This window comes from Equus przewalskii, chromosome 4 (genome assembly GCF_037783145.1).
Source record: "Equus przewalskii isolate Varuska chromosome 4, EquPr2, whole genome shotgun sequence".
Taxonomy (NCBI): domain Eukaryota; kingdom Metazoa; phylum Chordata; class Mammalia; order Perissodactyla; family Equidae; genus Equus; species Equus przewalskii.
The window spans coordinates 54,465,390-54,488,844 of record NC_091834.1 but is presented as its reverse complement, the minus strand read 5'-3'; the positions used below and the strand labels follow the sequence as shown (position 1 = coordinate 54,488,844).

The window sequence follows — 23,455 nt, the reverse complement described above, 5'->3', positions numbered from 1 at the left end:
TAGATATTTTGCCATCCTTTCTCACCTGTCATCTCCCTTTTATCTTATTGTGTAGTCTCTTTATGCCAGCTGATCTCTTCTTACAGCTTTCCCCTCTTTCACTATGGAGGGGAGTCATTTTACAACTTATAAAACAGTTTTCTGAAATTTTCTTTTATATTTTGCAGGAGATCATTTTTGGAGGCTTGCTTTTCTTCTATATCTCCAGAATGATACTCTCTTTCCCTTTTTTCTGTAGCATTTTTTGTCAGACCCTTATTCTTGTGGTTGTTATTGTGGTTTTGTGTGTACATGCTTTCTTCATTTTACTCATCTCAAATAAGGCAAAACTGATCTCATTGGCCCCACTCTCAGGCAAGGAAGATGACAGATGGTTACTTTTCTCAAATCCCCTCTGCAGTACAGTTGTAAACATTCCCATCTGTCAGTCCAGTTCCAAAAGTCTAGAAGCCTTCCTCTTCACGTTGTGTTGCTTTATGAGGAAATATCTTCCACCCCTATTTGCCTGGCCTTCTCACACGCCAATTGGACACAATGTACTTAAACTTTCCCAAGATTCACTCTTACCATGCTGTTTTTCTCCATCATCCACCCGTAGGGCTTTCCTTGTGGGGACCTCTTTTCTCAGGAGGTTAGACACTAATGCCAGAACACACCTCCCACTTTACTTCTGGCCCTGTTGTTTTCTGGGGTTTTCCATGTCTGCCAGATGGTGACATGGACTGAGGAACAGTGGTCGTCCCAGAGAGTGACACCAGTGGGCCAGGGGATGACTGATGTGCTTCCTTGTGGGTTCATGGCTGGCTCTCTGAGTCAGTGGTCTACGGGGGGAACAAATTTGAAGTACCTCCCTGTCTTTACTCAGATAAATGAAATAAGTTGGTGTAAAACCAGGTAGGCTATTCTCCATCCATCTGTGTCTGGATTAGAACTCGTATAATCTACAAAGCTCCATGGGTGATTCCAGGGTATACAAGGTTTTAGTTCGTGGTTGGAAGAAGCTGCAGTAGGGACTAGTGGGGCACGATTTTAAACTGGAAACCCAGGCTGAATTTGAACAGAGTAACTCCACGGAGGTGGGATTCAAGTGGGGGGAACAAGAAAATGAATGAATAGGTTTTGCAGTTGCCCATGTGATGTTGTTACTGGGACAGTGACCCTGAGAGAGGAGAGGAGTGGGAAGATGTGAGAGACATTACAGAAGCAGCATTGACGAGATTTCGTCCTGAGTAGCTGTAGCAGGAAGAAAGGGGAAGAGCCGGTGACTCCACCCGCCCAAGTGTTCATAGGCCAGAATAAAGAAATGCCTGTCTGCTCTTCTTAGAAATGGCATATTAAGGTGAAAAGGGAGCAGGAGTTATTATTTAGCCATGTCCACTCACTAACTTATGTTTATTGAGTACCTACTATGTGCCAGGCATTTTGCTAGACCCTGGGGATATGACATTTCATGAAAAAAGGACCCAGTCCTTGCCCTCACAGAGACTTTAGTCTAGATGCTTTAGAGATGCATCTATCAAATAAATCACACCAATGAACGTGCATTATAACCTGAGGGGGATGCTCTGAAGGAAGTAAACCCCCCACTATGAAAACATGAAATAAGGGAAGCTGAGGAAGGAGAGGATAGAGGTCTGGGACACAGCAGGGTCCCAGCAGAGAGAACAGGTGACATGCTTCCTAAGGGCTTGAGGAGACGGAAGAACCCCAGTGTGGTGGGAGTGCAGAGTGTGATGAGAGCAGGTTCAAGAAGAGATGGGCAAGTGAGCAGTGCCTTGCAGGAAATAAGACACCATCATTCTGTAAGCTCTGCCCTACTCAGTCCGGCGTTGCTCATTTCTATCGTTATATCAGACTTGTAAGGAGTTGCTTATCTATTCAGCCTAAGTAAGTAAGAAGGTTTTTTTAAGCACTACCCATGAAATTCTTTAATATATGATTATTAATAAAATAATTTTAAAAAATTTCTTTGCATAAAGCTGCTATGGATATTTAGTCAGGCTTGGGAAGTCAAAAGTGGCCCAATAAATCTACACTATAAACATGACCAAAGCCATCTCTTCCTGTAAATCCAGTAGACTTTTCAGTGAAGAAATCGCTAGACCAGACGTCATCTCTCTCCGAAAATGAGCAAATGAGCACTTATGCGCCTGTGCCATGCTTCACAGGATTGATGAAGCCTCTGTCATCTTAGTCTTCAATCAAATTTATTCGCGTCTGTGGTCACAAAGGTGTTTCCTCCTCACCTCTGTCTTCCCCTACCCCACATTTCCCTGCAAGTCCTTTCATAAGCTAGGTTAAGCCAAAGTGGGGAGAAAAAAAAATAAAACCCCATCAGAAAAAATAAATCCCAACCCCCTCAGGAAGCACATTCGATGTTTTCCCGTTCTCAGTTCCTCAAGATAGGAACTGAGGTTGCTAACTGTGTCAGTATTAACACAGGCTGATTTTCTCCCCATTTTTAATTGATTTTTTTCTACTAAATGTTTGATTTTATTTATTTAGCCTGACTTATTTCCTAAGTTTGGGCCTTTATGTGACTTTCCCAGCAGAACTTCACTTTTCAGTCTCCGCCCTTGCTAGATATCGCCAAATCCCAGTACTTTTCTCTTATTCTAATCTCCAGTCTCCTCCACCCACTCCCTTCATGTCCCTGTCTTTCTGTCTGTCTCAGTCTCTGTCTCTGTCTTGCTCTGCTTGCTCTTCGCACCTTTCACACTCCAGCTCTCACTCTCATCTTGCCCTTGCCCCTTCTCTCTTATTTACTCACGTTTTCTCCCTCTTTCTTTCTTTCATTCTCACGTTCTCACATGCAGTGTCCCTTTCTCCCTCCTATTCTCTCTGCTGTAATTTGTAAAATGACTTCACCACAGCCGTAGTTTCAGCTACCACCTGTGCAGAGGTATCTTCTCTATATTTGTAGTTAAGGGGTTCTTTGAGTTACTAATAACAGAAACCAGCTCTGACTGGATGCAAAAAAGAAGGGGAAATTTATTAGAAGGTCACAGAGATATCTCACAGAATCAAGAGTTGAACTATCATGACCAGAAATGGCTCTAGGGTCCACCAACAATACATGAACTTAATACCAGTAATTCCCAATCTCCTTTTTTTCCTATCTCTGATTTCAAATTCCCAGGAGAGAGAATTTGACCAACTCAGATCTAACTGTGGGTCAGTCAGCTCTGGATAGAGGTGTGGCATTGCATTATGCAGACAAGACCGCTTCAGGTCAGTGTTCATAAACTACACAGCAACCCAAGTAGTTGTACCCTGAAATATCAGTCCAGTCCTGGTTTCTGACTTTTGGACAATAGACCCACTTGGATGAACACAGTTGTGACTGAAATTCTCATCTCCCCTCTAACATCCACTGTTCAGGAGATTCACTCTCACCAAGACAAGAGTCTCTGGGTCCTCCAGTTTGGCTGTTATCACCAATCCCTCACTATCCTCTCCTGACACCACACATCCAGTAACAATCTTACAAACCCAAATCTCTGTGTAAAGAGAAAGAGAACCCAACCAATCGGAAAATGTAAAGCTCAGGGCATCATTACAAGTAGTTCACAAAGATTTTTTAACTGGAATTGAGCTTTGGTCACAGTGAATAGGACAGTTTACTTAAAAATATGAATTACCTAATTATTCATTTATTTATTCACTTAAAATATTTTCTGAGTACTCATTCTCTGCTGGTTTCTTCTGGGGGCCATGAGCCCAATGGTGAGCAACATTAGAAAGTCCCTGATCTTGGATCCTCTGGTCTCTCAAGGATGATGGGAAACTAATTAAAAGGCCTCACACAGCTGTATGTAATTTACAATTGTTTTAAGTGCTCCAAAGAAGAGGTGGGAGGGTCTATGAGCACAGTTAATGGGAGGCCAGGGGAGTCTTTCCCTGAGGAACTGATGCTTGCTCTGAGATCAGAAGGCTAAGAGTGGGGGTGTCAGGGAGGAGAAATCAAGAAGAAGCTTCCAGGCAGAGAGCAGGGCATGCTGGGCTCCAGTGCATTTGAGGAACTGGAAATCTAGTGTGCCATGGGAGAGCAGAGATGGATGAGGAGCAGGGTAGGAGGCAGACGAGACAGCAGGCAGGGCTGGCCCTTGTGAGCAGGTTACAGATTTTGTCTGAGAGGCCATCTAGGGCTTTTTAAGCTATAGTGTAACAGAATCAAATTCAAGTTTTAAAATGATCATTCTGGCTGCTGTGTAAAAATTAATTGGAAGGGATTGAGGAGGATGTGGGCAAAATGAGGGACACATTAAAGGAAATCTGGAAACAACTGTTGTGAAATGCCCACATATCTGTAGAACTGGCAGAAAGCCAAAATTCTCTGATAGTTTTATGGCTAGTTTCATTTGGAACCTGCCAATCATCATAGTTCAGAGGTTGTATGAATTGAGTAGTAATAACATCAGGAAAAAAATGTTAAATGGCTGGAATTTTCCCCAGATGATGAAATAATATTATATATGAATCAAGGATAACTCCTAGGTTTCTGGCTTGAGAGATTAGGTAAATGTTTAATGTGACTACCTATGCTGTCTCCTCTATTTCTCTTTGAGAATAGATTATTAAATGAGAAGGATCCATCCTGCTTATGGTTTTGCTTCAATTGTTCAAGTTCCTGATTCAGCCTACATTATTTAATCAATTTCTTTTGTTAGCCACCATATTGGAGATGATATACCTTTTTTTATGCTTGTATTTTTTCTAAAGGCCTGTAAATATCATATTTTGGGGATTGCAGGAAATACCAAATTTAGGTGCTTAAGTCATTATGAAAGATATCCTTAAAAACTCTCTGATAGTTTATGACTCACTCTAACTCAAGTTTATTAAAAGCATATTGAGGCATTTCAAAAGTAGCATTTTAAACCTTGGCTATTGTTTATGATGATGAGAGAGTTGGAAGCAATCTGAGTATCCATTGCTGGAGAATGGAAGGCAAAATGTGGTGGACACAGAAGTTGGAAGGAAGAGACTGGATGTCCACACGGCAAGAACAGTGTTCAGTACACAGGTATTTCAATGGGGAAGATGGGGTTGAAGCTAGAGTATTTCAGACTCACAATAAAATTTAATTTCCTTACAAGATTTTAATACAGTAATTTATTCCTTCCTTCTTCCCTCTTTCCTTCCCTTCACTCATTCAGTTAGCGTTTTTTGAGTCTCAGCCACTGAGCTGGGGCACCGAAGACACTGTAAAGAACAGCATAGATGTTGTTCCTCCTCCAGTGGAATGGGGAGACAGACGAGAACAAATAAGCACATGAATAAATATATGGGTACTAACTGTGATGAATTCCTTGAAGAAAAAATGCAAGTTACTAAATTATAAAGAGGTAGACCAGGGCAGCCTTCTTTGACAAAGTAACAAATTGAGTTGAGACCTAAAGAATCGTGTTTCCCCAGGGGAAGCTGGGAAAAGAGCATTTCAGTGTACAGGAATAGCATGTACAACAGACCCATAGCAAAAAAGGGCCTGGTATCTATGAGAAAATGAAAGGAGGTTGATATGGGTGGACTTATGAGGGAAGGGGACTGGGGTACAACATGGGACTGGAGAAACACATGGAGGCCAAGCCATTATAGGCCCTTTAGGTATTGTTACTAATCTTAGATGTTAACCCACAGACCATGGAATCTGTTGAAGAGTTGTTTTTTTTTTTTTTTAAAGATTGGCACCAGAGCTAACAACTGTTGCCAATCTTCTTTTTTTTTTTTCTTCTCCCCAAAGCCCTCTAGTACATAGTTGTATATTCTAGTTGTGAGTGCCTCTGGTTGTGCTATGTGGGATGCCACCTCAGCATGGACTGACGAGCAGTGCCATGTCTGTGCCCAGAATCCAAACCTGCGAAACCTCAGGCCACCAAAGTGGAGTGCACGAACTTAACCACTTGGCCAGGGGGCTGACCCTTGTTGAAGAGTTTTGAGCCAGAGAATAAAATGATTTGATTGACATTATAAGTCTATGTCCTTGACTGCTATAAGGAGAAAGGATTGGAATAGGAACAAGAATGGATGCAGGAAGAACCATTAAGAGATTTTTCAGGAATTTCAGTGAGAGGTGGCTTGAACAAGTGAATGGCAGTAGAAATGGAGAGAAGTGGGTGGATTTGAGAGATATTTTAGTGGTAGAATAAAAAGAACTTGGTGTTATGTTAGATATGATGAGAGAAAGGTGAAATCAAGGATTACTCCTAGGTTTCTGCCTTGAGCAACTAGGTGAATGTTGGTACCATTTACTGAATGGGACAGGCTGGCAGAAGATGACATTTTCAAGAAAAGATCAGGAGTCCCATTTGGACATGTAAAGATTCCTGTGTAATTGTGTACGGTTGGTTCTATGGGTCTCGAGGTGAAAGAGCAATCAAGATTGGATAAGCAAATGTGGGAATATAAAGAACAGAAAGTGTATTTAAATTCATTAGAACTAATGAATTAACCAAGAGGGAGAGTATATAGTAGGAAGAGAAAAGGCCCCAGGATGAAACCCTGCGGACATTCAACATTAGAAAAGGAAGAGCCAGAAAAGGACACTGAGAAGGAGAGTCTAGGAGAAAATCCTAGAAGTGTGGTGCCATTAAAGTCAAGAGAAGAGAATGTTTTGAGAAGAAAGTGGTTGCTAACTGTGTTGAATGATGCTGAGATATTGAGTAAAATAAGCCTGAGAAAGGTCCATTGATTTGGCAACATGAAGATCATTATGACCTTGAGAATATAGTTTGGGAGAGAAAGGAGGGACAAAGCTAGTTTACGGTAATTAATTGTGAATAGAAGATGAAGGACTGGAGGTAACATATGCACACAAGTCTTCCAAGAAGTGTGACTATGAGGGAACATGGGAAGATAAGTTAGCATAAGGAGAGGGACTGTATTAGACACCTCTTGTATGTCACTTTAAATCTTGGCTCCACTTTTTACGCCAGCCACTGCCTTGATAAGCTCTGATCAGCAGTCAATTAGCTTCCCAAAGGTTTAACTTGACAGTGCCTACCTTGGGCACTTCCCTACTTTGGGGCTTCCTTGCTTTGTGGCTGGGAACACCTGAGGGAACTTTTTGAGCACTCATGCCTGTACCACTCAGAAACCAGGGGAGATAACATCCAAAGACGAACCTTGATGAGAGGGCAATGGGAGCTGATGGATAAACACTTTCACCTTTCCTCCTTCGGGTGGATGATTTTGAGACACTTCATAAGTTTATTCAGAAGAACCCATTGGACGAACATCAGGTGCCTTTAAAGGTGGTAAAAGAAAATCTGCATCTATGTATTGGCTTTACTTCTTTCCCTCTTTTGCCTCTCTTCCCCGTGCTAGGATCACTGCTAGATAAACCACCTACCTGTATGCGAGCTTTCGACTCATACTAGAGCACGGCGGGAAGGATCCAGTAGAAAAGGAAAGATGAAGACACAGAAGAGGGAAGGGAGAACTGATGGAGCAAGGCCGCTGAGAAGGTGAGAGGAGGTGGGACTCAGAGTACTGTGCAAAGACAGGCTGATAAAGGACGAAGGATATTTCCTGTGTTTTGAGACAGGAGAACAGGTGAAGATGATTTGGGGGCAGGTCTGTATGTAGTTTTAGATTGTGCAGATGAGAGAGTTCCCATCTGTGTTAGTCAGGGTTCAACCAGAGAAGCAGATTCAATAGGAGATTTTATATGTATTTATATATGTAGAACAACTCCAAAATCTGTAGGGCAGGCCATGGGGAAGGGCTAGTAGGAACTCTCGGGCATGGGCTGAAACATCCACAGGAAGAATTTCTTCTTAATCAAGCAAACCTCAGTTCTATTCTTAAGGCTTTCCTACTGATTGTATCAGCCCACCCAAAATATCTAGGATAATCTCCCTTAGCAAAAGTCAACTGATTATGGATTTTAATCACATCTACTAAATACCTTCATAGCAACCCCTAGGTTAGTATTTGATTGAACAGCTGAGGACTGTAGCCTAGCCAAGTGGACACATGAAAAGGCCATCATACTATCTATTTTTACCTCTAGAGCTGTGCTATCTAATAGAAAATTTTGTCACAATGGAAATATTTTATAGCTGCATTGTCTAATACAACAACCACTAGGCACATATGGCTGTTGAACACGGTGCCTAGTGCAATTGAGGAACTGAATTTTGAATTTTATTTAATTTTAATTAATTTAAATTTAAATAGCCATATATGTCTAGTGGCTACTATATTGGCATACAGCTCTAGGATATAAGGCAGGGTGATCAGCTGAGGATATCACTGCTAGCAAAAAGTAATAATTTGGTTGATCAAAATTGGCCCAAAAAGCATGGCATGTTCTCATTTGCCCTTCAGTTTACACAGTGGGAATTTCTCAGTCACAGCTATCATCTTTGTTATTGACCTTGCAGTTTGCTGGTATCACAGTTTGCGAACATTAACAGTAAACATTGGATTATGATTCTAGCTGAGCAACTCACCTAGCAAAGGAGGTGTGCATTCCAGCATGGAGCAAGCAATGGTTCATTTCCTGTATGCACAGAGCCTCTTCCAGATGGCAAACTCATTATAAATAACAGCAGCGTGTACTGCATCATGTTCTCTGATTAATGGGTTGCATTATATCTCATCAGCACAATGAAAACACATGTGGTAGAAGAAATGCCCCTTCTATGACAAAGAAAATCTCAGAGGTTTCTTAAAAATAGAAAGCATATGGTCCACATTCCCCAAACACAATGCAATAAAACTCGAACTTAGCAATAACAATAAAAAATATTTATATTTGGAAATATAAAAACGCTATTCTAAATAATTCTTGAATTAAAAGAAACTCAAAACTGAAATTAAGATTTATTTAAATAAACTGATAGTGAGGCTACTATGTATTAAAACACAGGGATGCAGCCAAAGCCACATTCAAATACTTTCCTTAGACGGTTTTAGAATGCCTTTTTAGAAAACAGGAGAAAAAATAAACATAACTATATACTTAAGAAGGTACAAGAAGAGCATCAAAATTACAGACTGAAGTCCTGCCTACTGCACTAGGGAGGCACTAAGAACATCAAAATTAAACCAAAGAAAATAGAACATAGTAATAAAGACAAAAATTAAAATGTTGGCTTGATAAATAAAAGCCAGAGTTTATTCTTTAAAATATACGTATTTCTGGAAATTTTTACATTAAAATAAGAAGAGAAAATACAAATAAATAATTTTAGGAATGAGAAAGTATAAATAAGGAGATATGGAAAAATTTGTATGAATATAAGTAATAATAGCAAACATTTGTTGAGAGCTTTCTATGTTTCAGATACTACTGTTAAAATAAACTATGGTTAAATAAACTATTCATACAATAGAATCCTGTGCAACTATTAAATGGAAAAAGGAAAATCTACACATGTGACATTGAAAGTGTCCGCAATATACTGATGAGTGAAAAAGGCAAGTTACAAAATTGGATGCACATATGATCTCATGTAAAAAGTATATCTACTTGTATGTATCAATATCAATATCTGTATTTTCAAATCCAGAATAGTTTAGGGATGGAATTGAATCAGGGAAGAGAACTTTCTCATCCTACTTTATCCACTTCTGTATTGTTTAATTTTTTTTTAAATTGGCATGAATTACATTTAATAAGTACGCAGATGATATTTATAAAACCACAAAATATGTTAAGCATAGTATCAGTTCCTAAGAGACTGCTGGGTGAACATTATTTCACTTAGAGGGTGTCCAAAGCAAGTTGGCTGTAACAGTTTTCCTCCTGCTCCATTCTAATCATCACTTGCACTTCTGTAAGATATGCTTTGTCATGTGACTGGCATATTTTATGGTAGTGTTCTTCAAGCACAGTCATGAATTAATGAATCTTTATAATGGCATGTCGTGCTATGAGGGATAAACTCTTGTGGTGAATTTCAGGATGCCTAAACAGGTCAGTTTGAGATATGCAAGGACTACAGGCTCTTGAGAGCTGTACCAGAGAAATCCCAGGTGATCAAGACATGTTGGTGGCTGTCCAAGAGGGACTGAGGCTGTGGCCATCTTTGTCCAACAAGGCACAAGTATGGGAGGAGGCAGGTGTTCAGCTCCAGTTTCTCCACTGCAAAGCATCTTGGACAGTCAGCCTGGTTTAGCACCCGGAGCTGTTTTATATTATAAATTAGCATGTTTTTATTTTTCTCTACATTGATTTCATGTCTGACTGTCTCTTGCTTCTGGCATATCTATTATATTCATTACATTTCCTCTGGGAATTTTTAAAGATGTCCTGATAATGACTTGCAATTCTTCCTGCCTGGTAGTAGCAACTTTCGAAGTTGTCGGCAAGCTGTTTCTGCACAGTTAGGAGCAAATATTATTATTTACTTTATTACTCATTGATTGACTGACAGACTTACAGAAGAATTTTGAGCTTAAAAGGTACCATCGAGATTAAATCATTAAACAAAATTTATGGAAATCCTATTGTGCTCCAGATCTCATTTTCCATCTTTTGGAGATTACATTCCTCAGCAGTGGCACTCAGACTTCAGTGTGAATCAGGATCACCTGGAGAGCTTGTTAAATACAGATTGCTGGGCCCTACCAGCGTTTCTCACTAGTAGGTCTGGAGTAGGGCCAGAGGATTTGCATTTCTAAGGAGTTCTCTGGTGCTGCTGCTGCTGCTGCTCTGGAAAACCACTGCTCCAGAGTAGCTCTGTGCAATAGAAATTTAATATAATCTACAAATGTGAGCCAAGAACACCAGCTTTATTGTGCACAGGAAGGGTAAGGAAATACCCGGACCTGGAACTAGGGCTGGGGGTGGAGGTAGAGGGAAGATTTGAGAGACTGCAGGGGTAGATCTGATAGCACTTGACCTGAGATGGTTGCAGGGGTAGGAATGAAGAAGGGAAAGAGCAAGGTTGAAAGACAGATGTTGAAAAGGGATTAGGGACCAGAGAAGGAGCAAGAGATTAGACAGAAGCAGAGCCAGAGAAACAGAGAGACAGAGCAAAGAGGAGAGGGAAGGAAGACACAGATGATACGAAGGTTTTGAAGCCAGCAGCTGGTGTGATGGTGTTGCCTTTAATAGAAGTAGGGAGACACTCAGAAAAATCTGGTTAACTCAGTTTAGTTAGCTTAATCCAGGTCTTGGAATTGTTGCCTTATTAGGACCATGCTTTGAAACTGAAGGCCAACGTCTAAGTTTGTTCTGACTGTGACCCTTTTCTCGTAGTTTTTGGGAGGACTGTGGGCAGCAGAATAGGTGTCCTTTATGAGAATGTCCTACTCTAAAATGGCAAAATATCCCTGTCGCTGGAAGATGTATTCTAGAGTCTTCTGCTGAGAGAAGGAGGGATGCCTAACTCCTAATCGGGTCAGCTAATGTTCAGAAAAGATTTTTAATTAGATCTAAGGCAGATTTTGCCCAATTTTAGATTGTCTTTGGAGAGGCAGTGGTTCTGATTCCTTTCCAAGCCCCCTGGGGCAGTGACATCCACCTTTTTTTAGGTGTGTCTCTGCCGTCCTGCCTGGGCACCACTGGGTGTGTCACAGATCCAGCTATGGAAGCAGCTGGTTCGTTTGTTTGTTGCTGTCAGCCTCACACATCGTCACATCAGATGGGCATTCTACAGCATTCCTAAGTGGCAGACTTGAAGCTCAGACTTAGAGAAACGGCTAGAAATGATAGCAGAAATCCTCTTCAGGGAAAAATTTAAGCCCTTTTTTCACATTGTTGAGCCAGGAAAAGGAGAAAAAGTACCATACAGTAAAATGAATGGGAGAGAAAAGAATTTCCCATTTGTGCCTCACATTCTGATCATTTCATAACTATTTCTTGGTATGCTTTGTGGAAGAGAGACATTAAGGCATTTGAAAAACTTGTTTAAAATTTGGCATTTGTTTGATAAGAAATTTACCCTTTTCTTTCCCCTGAAAGAAATCTAACAACTCCGGACTGTTGACAAACATTCCCTTTCGGTGTCCCAACTCCTCTTAAAGCCAAAATGAGGTAACTGAAAGTTTCTGAGCAAATATGTAATTGCCCTAATTTGCATAGTATTTGCATAACTAGGGATGCAGGGATTTTCTCTTCTTTCTGTGGGAGAAACCCAACCACAGGACCTTCTTGGATTTTATCTTGTATCTAATTTCCTGCCTTGGACACATAGTGCTAAGAGAATTTTCCCAGACGTGCTATAATCTGATCACCCCCCATCTTCCAGCCTTCCTTTGATAACTAAATTAAATTACTCAAACCCTCATCCTGCACAACGGCAGGAAATCCTTTCTCTTTCAGAGTATTTCAGCAGAGGACTCTAGAGAGTGATTTCTTACCACCTTGTAACAGCTTCTGAAGGCTTCTGCTTCTCTCTCCTGGCTTTGCTCCAAGAAGATTGTTCCTCCTTCATTTCCTAAGGCATTGCTAACACAACCTAAATTGCAGTGGTTAATCAGTTTCCTAAAGATGAAGATAGCAAAGAGAATTACAAAGCACCAGAGAAAAACATGAAGCTCTCAAATATCATGGTCCTCTTGAGCGATTCCATTTCACAATGACTCCTTTCTTCTCCGTTTCTCCTTGGGTTCTGGCTGGTCGCTGGAACTATTGTTTCACTCACATCTTTGCTCTTCTCCCAAATCCCAGGTCCCAAACTCTGCAGAGGAAAATGAAAATCCATAAATTAAAGCAAACTAGCAACAAAAACAAAAATCACTTCCCTGGAAACCCAACCCACAACTCTCTGCTTAAGGAAGACTCTTTTTTACTTTATTAAGCCAAAGTTAAAGTTTTCTAACAATTTTCCCCATTTCAAATTAGCCTACACCCTATCTTAGACAACCAACAATTTCTTTAAAGCTTTTTTTTAACAAAAAGAGGTGTTTTCCTCTAAGATGAATCTACTACTCCCACTTAGCAACAGCCACAATCTGTAGGCAGATTTTTGTTTGAAAAAAAAAACCATTTTGAAATATTTACTTCTCTGCTGCATACAATGTCCTTAATTACATTCAATGAGACAAGAAAAAAAAAAAAAGAATGGCTGTCTCTGGAATTAGAGAATCTGTAAAAGAGAAAAGAGCCAACAAAGAAATTCTTATAATTATTATTCAAACTCTTTAAACCATGTGAAGGAAGATGGAGTAGTGGAAAGACCACATGCTTGAGATTCAGCCAGTTGACAGACCTGCCTTCAAATCTGAGTCTAATAACCATTTACTCTGTGTCCTTGGGCAAATTACCAACTTCTGTAAAACAGGAATAAACATACCTATAAACCACAGGTTGTTACGAAAATTGAGAAAACGTATGTAAAGCACTTGGTATCTAGTAAGGGCTCAAGAAACAGTCCTTCTTTCCTACTCCTTAGATTAGTAAACTGCTATTGTGAGCTGATTTAAGCCTCTGATTTAGATACTTTAGGATTAACCAACTGAAAATGTTCCACTAGGCAGTTTAGAAGCCAACCCAATTGACTCGCTCATCTATTCTGCTGTCATCTTGTTCCTTTTAGCATCTCTCCACCCTGCCTTGGTTCTTTCTACTCCACACACACCTTTCTCCTCACTATCATTTACTCCTTGCTGTACTTATAGCAGGAAACTGTCGCTTTGATGGAGCCAAAATATAATTAGCACTCATTCTACTTATTGAATAACATTTTATGTTCCTTCTTTGTCTTAATCCAAGTAGAAATTTTAATGCTGTCTTTCTAAGAAACAAAGAGGATAAATGAGCTGGCTTTAAGTGTATTGATCTCAGTTGATTTGGGGAGACGGAGAAGGAGGGTTCGTGGTTCTCAATTAACAAAGAAGTTCCTTACTCTTGCTTCAAACCACTTTGCTTCTTATTTTGTTTCCTCATTTACTCTATTATCTGCAGACTTTGTAGAACAAACACAGGGAAAATCACAATCTCTCTGCAATTATCCACCTAGGTATCAAAAACCTGGGAGTCATCCTCGATGCCTCACCTTCCTTCCTACCCCACAGCAATCTGTCAGTAAGGCCTTTTGGCTCTATCTCCAAAATAGATTCTGTATCCACCCACTTTCCTCGGTTTCCAGGGCCACTACTCTAGCTTCCTGGACTTCTCAAAAGCCTCTTAAGGATTGCTCAGCTCCTATCTCCCCAACCCTCACAAATGTCTCTGCAACAGCTAGAATAGGGTTGCTAGATTTAGCAAATAAAAATACAAGACACCTAGTTAAATCTGAATTTCAGATTAACAATGAGTAATTTTTTAGCTATATAAAATATTATTAAAAATTGTTTTTAATACTAAAAATTATTCATTGTTTACCCGAAATTCAAATTTAACTGAGTATCCTGTATTTTACCTGGCAACACTGAAATAGAATCATCTCTTTAAAAATGTAGATCAGATCACATCAATCCACCAGTGACTTCCCATTGCTTTCTAAATAAAGGCCAAACTCCATGGGTTGGCCTGCCAAGGCTTCCATGGACTGACAGTGTCTACCTCTCCAGCCTTAGCCATACCATTCTCTCACTCTTCTAGTCTCACTCTCCCCCTTCCTGTTCCTAGATCCAGTCAAGTCGATTGGACATGCTATTCCCTTGACCTAGAATTCTCTTCCCCAGAGCTTTACGTGACTGGCTCCTTCTTGTCAATCAGATCTCAACTCATGTGTCTCCTCCCTAGTCGACCTTCTCTGTCCACCCAGCCTAAAGCACCTTCCCCACTGATCTCTGTCACATCACTGGCTTTTGTTTTCTTCATAACGCGTATCTCACTCTGAGATTCTCTTGCTTATTACCTGTCTCCTTCACTGAGCCGCATGAGATCAAGGAACTTGCCCAACCTTTTTCCTGTTACTTTCCCAGTGTTTGGAACAGAGTCTGGTACACAATAGGTCCTCAATAAATACTTGTTGGGCAAGTGGCTCCATCTGTTTAGCTGAGCGAAGAGGTGGGGTCCATCTAGCTTTGTAACACTACTCTGTCAATCCATGTCACCGGTTCGATCAGCATCTCTGTCAGAACAGGCAGATGCAGTGGCCCAGAGAGGATGAGATAAACTGTATTATTGCTTGTTGAATTGTATTTTATACATTGTTACTCAACTGTCTGAACTGACAGGCTAAGAACAAAATTTCCATGATCCATCGTTAAGTGAAAAAAGCAAGTTACAAAATGGCATATGTCCTATGACCCTTGTAATACTCATAACATAATAAATATTTGTTGAATGAATCATGTTTTTCTAAAACCATGTCTGTATACAAATGTCTGGAAAATGGTCTGAAAAAATAGACACATAAATGTAAAAGAAGTAAGTATTCCTGGGAGTGAGATTATGAGTCATACTTTTTTCTTTTCTTTACATTTTCTTTACATTTTAAACCATGAGAACAGTAGGCTGAGGGGAAAATAGCAACTTATGCATTGCTATTGGAAGTATGAAGTGATGTAACCTATATGAAGGTTAATTCAGTAAAACTTCGTAAAATTTCTACTGCATAAGCCAAAAGTGGACAAACTAAAGCACATGGGCAGCTGTCTATCTTTGTATAGCTCATGAGATAAGAATGGTTTTTACATTTTAAAATGGTTGAAGCAAAAATCAAGAGAACAATGGTATTTCATAACACATAAAAATGATTTGAAATTCAAATTCCAGTGTCCGTAAGTAAAGTTTCATTGGAACGCAACTATGCTCATTCATTTCTGTATTTTCTATGGCTGCTTTCACAACTACAGTGGCAGAGTTAAGATTGAGATAGAGACCATATGGCCTGTAAAACCTAAAATATTTACTAGTTGTCCCTTTACAGAAAACATTTGCCTATCTACTTCTAGCAGAAACCCTTTGACCAGTAACTACAGTTTGAGCAATTTATTTATGTACTTGGACATGTGCAAAATGAAATTCTGAGCACTGTTTATAAAGCATATAAATAATTTAGGAATGACCAAAATGTCATGGTAGAACGTTTAAGAAATTATGGTACAGCCACACCAACACATAGTAGTGGCTGTAGAAAGGGATAAATATTTGTTTTCAGGACTGATGTGGAAAGATATCCAAGACATACTGCTGGATGAAAAAACTGTATATATCATGGAATTCTTCCATGTTGAACAACTCCAGGGGTACTGTTCACATTGTATTCTATGTAAATGGCAGCCCCTAGAGTTGTGCAACAATGGCTGCCCTGATAATATGCCATTAGTATATAAATAGAAGGGGGAACAGGTACTCATCAATGCTTACATATGTGTATACAACCTTTACTCTGCGAATGTCAGGTGAGAAACTAATAATAACGGTTAGCTATTGGAGAGGTGGGAGCTGGACTAACGGGCAGAAGTAGAAGGGAGGTTTTTGACTATATCCCTTTTAATACCCTTCTTGATAGCCTATTGAAAATTAAATAATTTTTTAAGAAATAAAAAAATATCTAGATAGCTCCTGGTGATGCCTTCAGTCTTGCCTGAGTTCACTGATCTCCTGGCCTGAAGAGAAGGCAGCTGTCAGCCCAGTGCTGTCCTGTGCCTGCTCCTTCCTCTCCACAACCAGCATTCTGACTCTCTGCTCTCACTCCACTGTCTCCTACAATTCTCCTCCCAACTTCACACACATCTTCCCACCCATGTCCTTCCCACCACCTCCCATGTGCTTTGTGTTCTGTGAAACTGCTGCTTTGTAGAGACAAGCCTTAATTCTAACCAAAGGCTTTTCTTTCCCTCCCTCTCTTGGTCCTATGGTTAATCTGGCTCTCAGTCTCCTGGGTCCCCTGCTGCACTTTCCCAGGCAGTCCTCACCTCCTCATAGACCCCTTCTTCTCTTCAGCAGTGAAGGGAGTTGGGCAGGATTTCCTCATTCCCCGGCACCATTTCTAGGCTGTCAAAATACAGGTGTCTTCCATTATATTTTATCTTTTGGATGCCATGTCATCTATCCATGATGTTCTCTTCAAATCCAAGATACTGTAGCTCCTGTCTGCTCACAGACACTTCCACACATCTTCACAGTGTTCTTTCTTCTCCCCATGCAGGGCACCCATCATCCTCCATCATTCCACAACTCTATTCTTCTCCATGATGCTTCAGGCCTCCACATTTATTTCACATAGTAGGGAAGCACCACCCTCACACCCTGGGGCTCCTCCTTCTAAAGACCCCTATGGAATCCCCCACTTCTGAAATCCACACTTCAGGCTTCTCCCTCTCTCATCACATCTCCCAGCTGTCTGCTCTTCTCTTTGCTCAAGTCTATGCTCCCTACTCTGATCACCACAGAGAATGCTCAGGGCCTCAGTCCCCTCCATCTAACCTCCCATTGAGGTTGCCACACTCAGCTCTGCCCCAGATCTTCCCCCTGTGGCATTTCTTCATCATCACCTCCTTCTACCTCTTCTGTGGTGGAGCTACAGACCAGGCTTATTCTGGAGTAGTGCTGTCTGATTTCAGCTCGTCATATACTATGGCTTATCAGTTTTTGATTCTTCTTTTCTCAAATCCCCAGAGCATCACTCAAATAATTATTTCATCCCTATTTTTATCCTTTAACTCTAGTGAAGTGTTTCCCAAGCCTTGCATTTTAAAATCACCTTGGGGGTGTTTAGAAGTCCTGCTGCCCAACTTGCACCACATACCAACTAAATCAGAATGTTTAGGGGTGGGAACCAGACATCACTATTTGTGTGTGTGTGTGTGTGTGTGAGGAAGATTGGACCTGAGCTAACATCTGTTGTCAGTCTTCCTCTTTGTGCTTGAGGAAGATTGTCACTTAGCTAACATCTGGGCCAATCTTCCTCTATTTTATGTGGGATGCTGCCACAGCATGGCTTGAGGAGAAGAGCTAGGTCCGTGCCTGGGATCCAAACCTATGAACCCAGGGCCGCCGAAGTGGAGCATGCAAACTTTACCATTATGCCACGGGGCCAGCCCCCTACATCATTACTTTTTTTTATCTTCAGGTGATTCCAATGTTCAGCAGAGTTTGGAACCACTACTGTAGTGTTTCTGGTTCATGCTCACTCTTAAGGAGGCCTTCAATGTTGAGCATTGACAGAAGTTAAATGTCAGGACTGAGCCTAAGACCATCTTTGTCAACATGACAACTATTCTTTCCAGGAAATTCTTGTCTAGGAAGTAAAAGCTGTAAACCAATAAATAACTTCCCTATTTGCTTTGTCTAGGCAAATAGTTTGCTCATCCAGCCCAACAGCTCTCTTCTCAGGACAATACATTGTTTACCTGGGCAAACAGTTCAGTTGTCAAACAACTGTTTACTTACCCAAGACTTGACCCTCACCAATACTAAACTATTATGTTATGAATTTTGCTCAGTCCCAATCAGATCTCCCCTTAAAAGACCCACCTTAAATCATTTGATCTCAGACATCCAAATTCTGTAAGTATCTTTCCCCTAGCTTTGCTTGATTAACAAGTTTTTCTGTTGTCTTTTAGGGGAGTTGGCTTTTGATAATGTAACTTCACTGGCCCTTTATCTGCACCCTCATTTCACTCCTTTAGGTTAGGAGGAAGAGGTTTCTGACCTCTGTGACATGAATCCCATCCTTTCCTTTCCTGTAAATCCTGATCTCCTAGTCATTCTCTCCTTTGGAACCTTCCCTTCTGTCTAGGAAAACCTCTCCCGTCTTCCTTTACTCACACATTCACAATACTTCTGACACCAGATGTGTGGGTTTTCCACACATCAAACAATTTTCTACAACACCAGCTGGGTGTCCTATAATTCAATTCAATTCTGACTCTATCTACCTGGAGATAGCACAGATCCCACAAGTCAAGGGCTAAGTCCCACAAGACTTCCTCCACTTCAGATGCCAATTGCAAGTTCCAAGTTGTCACCTATACTTCTGACCAACAGCCTTTAAATTGGAATTCCCACAACCCCTTACGTGGGTTTGATAATTTGCTAAAATAGGTCACAGAATTCAGGCGAGTGCTTACTTATGTTTCCTAGTTTATTCCAAAGAATATAATAATGGATACAGATGAACAGCCAGTGAAGAGATACATGGGGCAAGGTGAATGGGAAGGGGCACACCACTCTCCTAGCACTTCCACCAGCCTGGAAGCTCTCTGGACTCCGTACTTTTGGGATTTTTATGGAGGCTTCATCACATAGGCATGATAGATCATTAACCTGGTCTCTAGTCCCTCTTCCCTTCCTGGAGGTTGGGAGATGGAGTGGAATGTTCCAAGATTCTTATCATGGTTTGGTCTTTCTGGTGACCGCCTCCATCCTGAAGCTCTCCACAAGCCAACGAAGAGTTGCCTCATTAGAACAAAAGACAGTCCTATCACCCAGGAAATTCCAAGGGATTTAGGAGCTCTGTGTCAGGAACTGGGCTCAAAGACCAAATATTAAAACAAAAGATGTTCCTAGTGTTCTTATCACTTAGGAAATTACAAGGATTTTAGGAGATCTGTGCCAGGAATCAGGGGCAGAGATATTTAATTATTTCACATCCTCCCTTCTGACTCTTTTCCTCCTATCATCAAGTGTGCTGAGATTTGCTCAAATTGAAAAGATCTTTATTTGATCCTTATACCTTTCCTCATCACAGATTAATAATTCTTTCCTATCCACATCCTTGAATACATGAACTGCCAGCACAGCGTCACTTTCCTGGGCAGCTATATCTTCCCTAGCTTTCTTCTGACTCACTACACAGCTGAACCTTTTCTCCCACATCTTACTAATGACCTCTTTATTGCCACATCTAATAGTCTTTCAGCAGAGTTCTTTTTGATGACCCATTGGATATGTCCCTTTCCCACTGTCACTCCCTCACTCTCCTTCTCTCACTTTCTCTCTTTTCCCTTTTCTACTTCCTCTTCCTCACCCCAATTACCAACTGTAAGTTTCCTCTGTCACTCCAGTTTACTCACACACCCTCCCTGAGGGCATTCACTCTCATGATGAACTTCTACATCAGTAATTAAAGCACAGGACAGAGCAAACGCTTCACAGACAAACACTTCTGAATTAATTTAATCAAGTAGCTAATGAGGATGAGCACATCATTTCCGGGGAGCGTCTCATAGGAGTAGCTAGAATTCCCAGTAGATCTGCATCTGGATGTGAGCAGGGATGTGTGCTCAACAGTGGATCCGTAACCTGGAGCAGAGACTGTCTCAGTGGCTCTGTTACCTCTTGGAGACCCCGTGGCTCCATTCCCATGACTGTCAATCCATCCCAGTGGCACTGCCTACAGGACACCAGCCTCAGGTCTTTGGTCAACACTCAACATAATTGGAATGGAATTTACAAAAGGAAAATGGAAAATGCCCTCTTGAGAGTGAGGTCTCAGAGTGGCAAGTCTTCACTCTCACCCTCGCTAACACTATGGTAGGAAACACTAGTGATCTTTCTGCTGAAGTGGGGACACGGTGATTGTCTTGCCCTGATGTAGTCATATCATAGGAACTGAATTAGAGATGGAAGAGAAATTCCTTAGAGGACATGTTCATGAGTTATCCCTGAAATAACTCTAGAGACATTCAAAACTGCCCTCATGCAAGATGTATTTACATTTTATCCACCCACCCAGTAATCATTGTTTAACAAATATGTTTAAAGCAAATTTTATCAGGCACTGTACTAACTGCTGGTGATACAAACGTCAGTACAATTTGTCCCCTGCCTCCAATGAGCTCACCCTCTGATCCCACACAACCACATTTTAAACTAAGTGTAAGTTAGTTATAGAGTTACACAGGCTTTAAGAGAGAGAAGGACAAAGAACTACCATATTCGTAATAGTGTTTAATGTTTCACAAAGTGTTTTCACATCCATTACCTTATTTAATGTTCATAACGGCCCACTAAGATGGGCAGAGAAATAGTGTCAATTCCATTTTACAAAAGAGGATGTCAAGGCATAATGAGATCATGTGCAAAATCACGTGTCTAGCATATGGCTGAGAGCTGGGACAGGAACCCAGCTGGCCAGGTAAAATTCCCTGCTTTTGTCACTACCTCATGCTGTCTTCCTACCTCGGCTTCCTTGCATGTATAAGGCAGGTGCTGAGCTGGATGTCTTTCTTCTATAGTTCCTTCAACTATGGGATTTTCTGACTCCATAACAAAGTCCCTCCCACGGGGAGCTCCCAGTCCTGGAGGGGCAGATAGACCAAAAAACGAATAATGTTCTTCCCCTGCCTACGTCTGAGGGTTGTTGTAAAGATTATATTATATAATGCACTAAACTAGTGAAAGCACTTTGTGACTCAAAACTAGCTGCAATGATCTTAGCGCTTTGTATGTACCACTTTGTAGCAGGCATTTCTCCAGGTTCTCCCTAATTTTCCAAGTATCTGTTCCTCCAGGAGATGATAGGGGCGGGGAGAATGTTATGCTTACAATCACTAAGAACAGTGCACTCAACATGGATTGTTGAGCAAACAAGGAGTAAGATGAGGCAGGTTGTTCTTAGAGAGGGAGGCGGCTGGATCCATGCACTGCATTCTTGTCACCTCAATGCACATATTTATGTTTCTCAAAGTACCTAGTTTAATATGTTGTGAAAATTCACGGTGGAGGTTCAATGACTACTTAGCAAATGAGGAGAGGTACAGTTGAGTGGGGGAAATGAGGACACAGAAGAAGGAAGAAGAAAGGAAAAAGAAAGAAAGGCAATAGAGCATCAAAATTTGTAAAGTGCTTCCATCTCCATAGATGTAAGTGCCAGGACTTAATTTGTCTTGGCATCCTCATATTTTTCTAATAAGCACACCAGTAACTCCAGGTCTGCCATGGGAAATCTCACGACGACATCGTGTTCCAGGAAATTATGCTGTAGTCACTGCAGCGGGCGCTGCAGCAATATTTTCCCCCCAACATTCCTCTGGAAGGCCAGAGCTTTGCTTTATGTTGTTTTAGCCTCTCTGGCCCAGGAAGCATTATTGGATGGAACCACTCCACCCCACCCCCAGCTCCCAGTGCTGTCTTGTGGTCAGTAAAGTAAATGCCATTTGTGTCTCTTAAGAAATGTGGGACAGGAGGCTGCGTGGAGCGCTGCCAATGTGACAGTGGAGGTGCGTCAGCAGGCTCGGTGACAGGTGGCAGAGGCCAGGGGCCTGGGGAATCACTTACAGTCACGGAGGTTTCTTTCTCTCCCAGCCTTTGTCTGCTGATGGGAATGAGGTAGTGGACAGCCAAGCCACACAACAGGAGCTGGAGAAAGACGTCTTGGGCAATTTGCACACGAATTTCCTTCTTTAAATAACTACACAGTAAGTCAATATCCCTGGGGGCATTTGCTTATTGGCTGCCTTACTAGTTTTGTTTTTTTTTAAAGTAAATCTCTTAAAGACACTTCTCTCTGTCTTATATGCTTGCTCAGGCTTGTCTTATTTTTGTAATTGAAGTTCTACCGTTCAACAGTTAGGAAGGAGCCAGCTTTGAATCTGGGAACAAGAGTGGCACAAAGTCAATGAGACAGTGAGTTTATTTTGCACATGAGTATCAGAGAGAAAGAATGCCAGCCACTATGGGAGAGAGGATAAGGGATTGGACATGCAAAGTGGGTTCTAGCTGGCAGCCCCTGTACAATCAGCTAATGGTAGGGTTAGGAATGGCAAATACTGGAAAAAAGTGCAAACATTTTCACTCATCTGAAATGTGTCATCTACATTAATCGTAAATTCTCCCCACATGGCTCTAGGCAATGGCGTGCTAGTAAACTGGCCCTTTGGAAAGAAAAAAAAAAGTGCTGGTTTGTAACATTAGCCAATTTTCATGGTGTGAATACTCCAACTATGGCAAATTTCCAGCTCCCAATGGTTGATCTGATGGTAAAATTCCTGAATATTTAACATTCAGCTCTCTGGAGCTGGTACCAGCAGCTCCAGCCTACTACTGACTGAGAAACAAATCTCTACTTGCCACTTCGGGGCCAGCTTTGGGTCCACATGCCCACCCCTCCAACAAAAAGATGGGCTTCAGCTTTGCCACTTCTTTGACACATGCTCCTTGGCAGGTGTTTTACTTTCCCCAAACCACAGTTCTCTCTTTTGAAAAATTGTTCATATGATACAGTAGACACTGATTAAAGTCTTTGCCAAGTCTACACCACTCTTCTCTGAGAACTGCTCCCTTCTCCCTCCTGGTACCATATTTGGGTTAAGAGACTCTGCACCTGTGGCCTGAGCAGGGGAGAACTTCGACCCCATGGGAAGAGTCCATTCATTAGCTGGCCAGTTGCCAATCAGATCTCTTCCTTGATTATCTGAACAAAGCAACCCCAAGCTTCGATTTGGGAGTGGAGAGAAAGAGAGACAGGGAGAGACACAGAGGAGGAGTGGAGAGAAAGAGAGACAGGGAGAGACACAGAGGAGGCTCCCTCCCTGTTGTTGCTGCACTCCTCAATCTGCTTGTTGGCTGGCCTGACTGTCCAACTTTATCTTGGAGTCTGGCAGATACCCCAGCTGCTTCCAATAAAGTCTATTCTCAGGTGGGAGTTTGTCAGTTGCA

General features: G+C 41.4%; 1 long non-coding RNA gene across 2 annotated transcripts; it reads right to left on the bottom strand.

Moving 5' to 3' along the window:
- Positions 1 to 9,089: 9,089 nt before the first annotated feature.
- LOC139082828 (uncharacterized) lies at positions 9,090 to 22,188 on the bottom strand. 2 transcript variants are annotated; one of them, XR_011539093.1, is made up of 3 exons: positions 22,076 to 22,188; positions 12,319 to 12,635; positions 9,090 to 10,327 (listed from the first exon to the last, which is right to left on the bottom strand). It is a non-coding gene; the product is annotated as an uncharacterized lncRNA (long non-coding RNA). The 2 variants fall into 2 exon arrangements; XR_011539094.1 differs by having other exon boundaries at positions 12,316 to 12,635; positions 22,076 to 22,177.
- Positions 22,189 to 23,455: the final 1,267 nt, after the last annotated feature.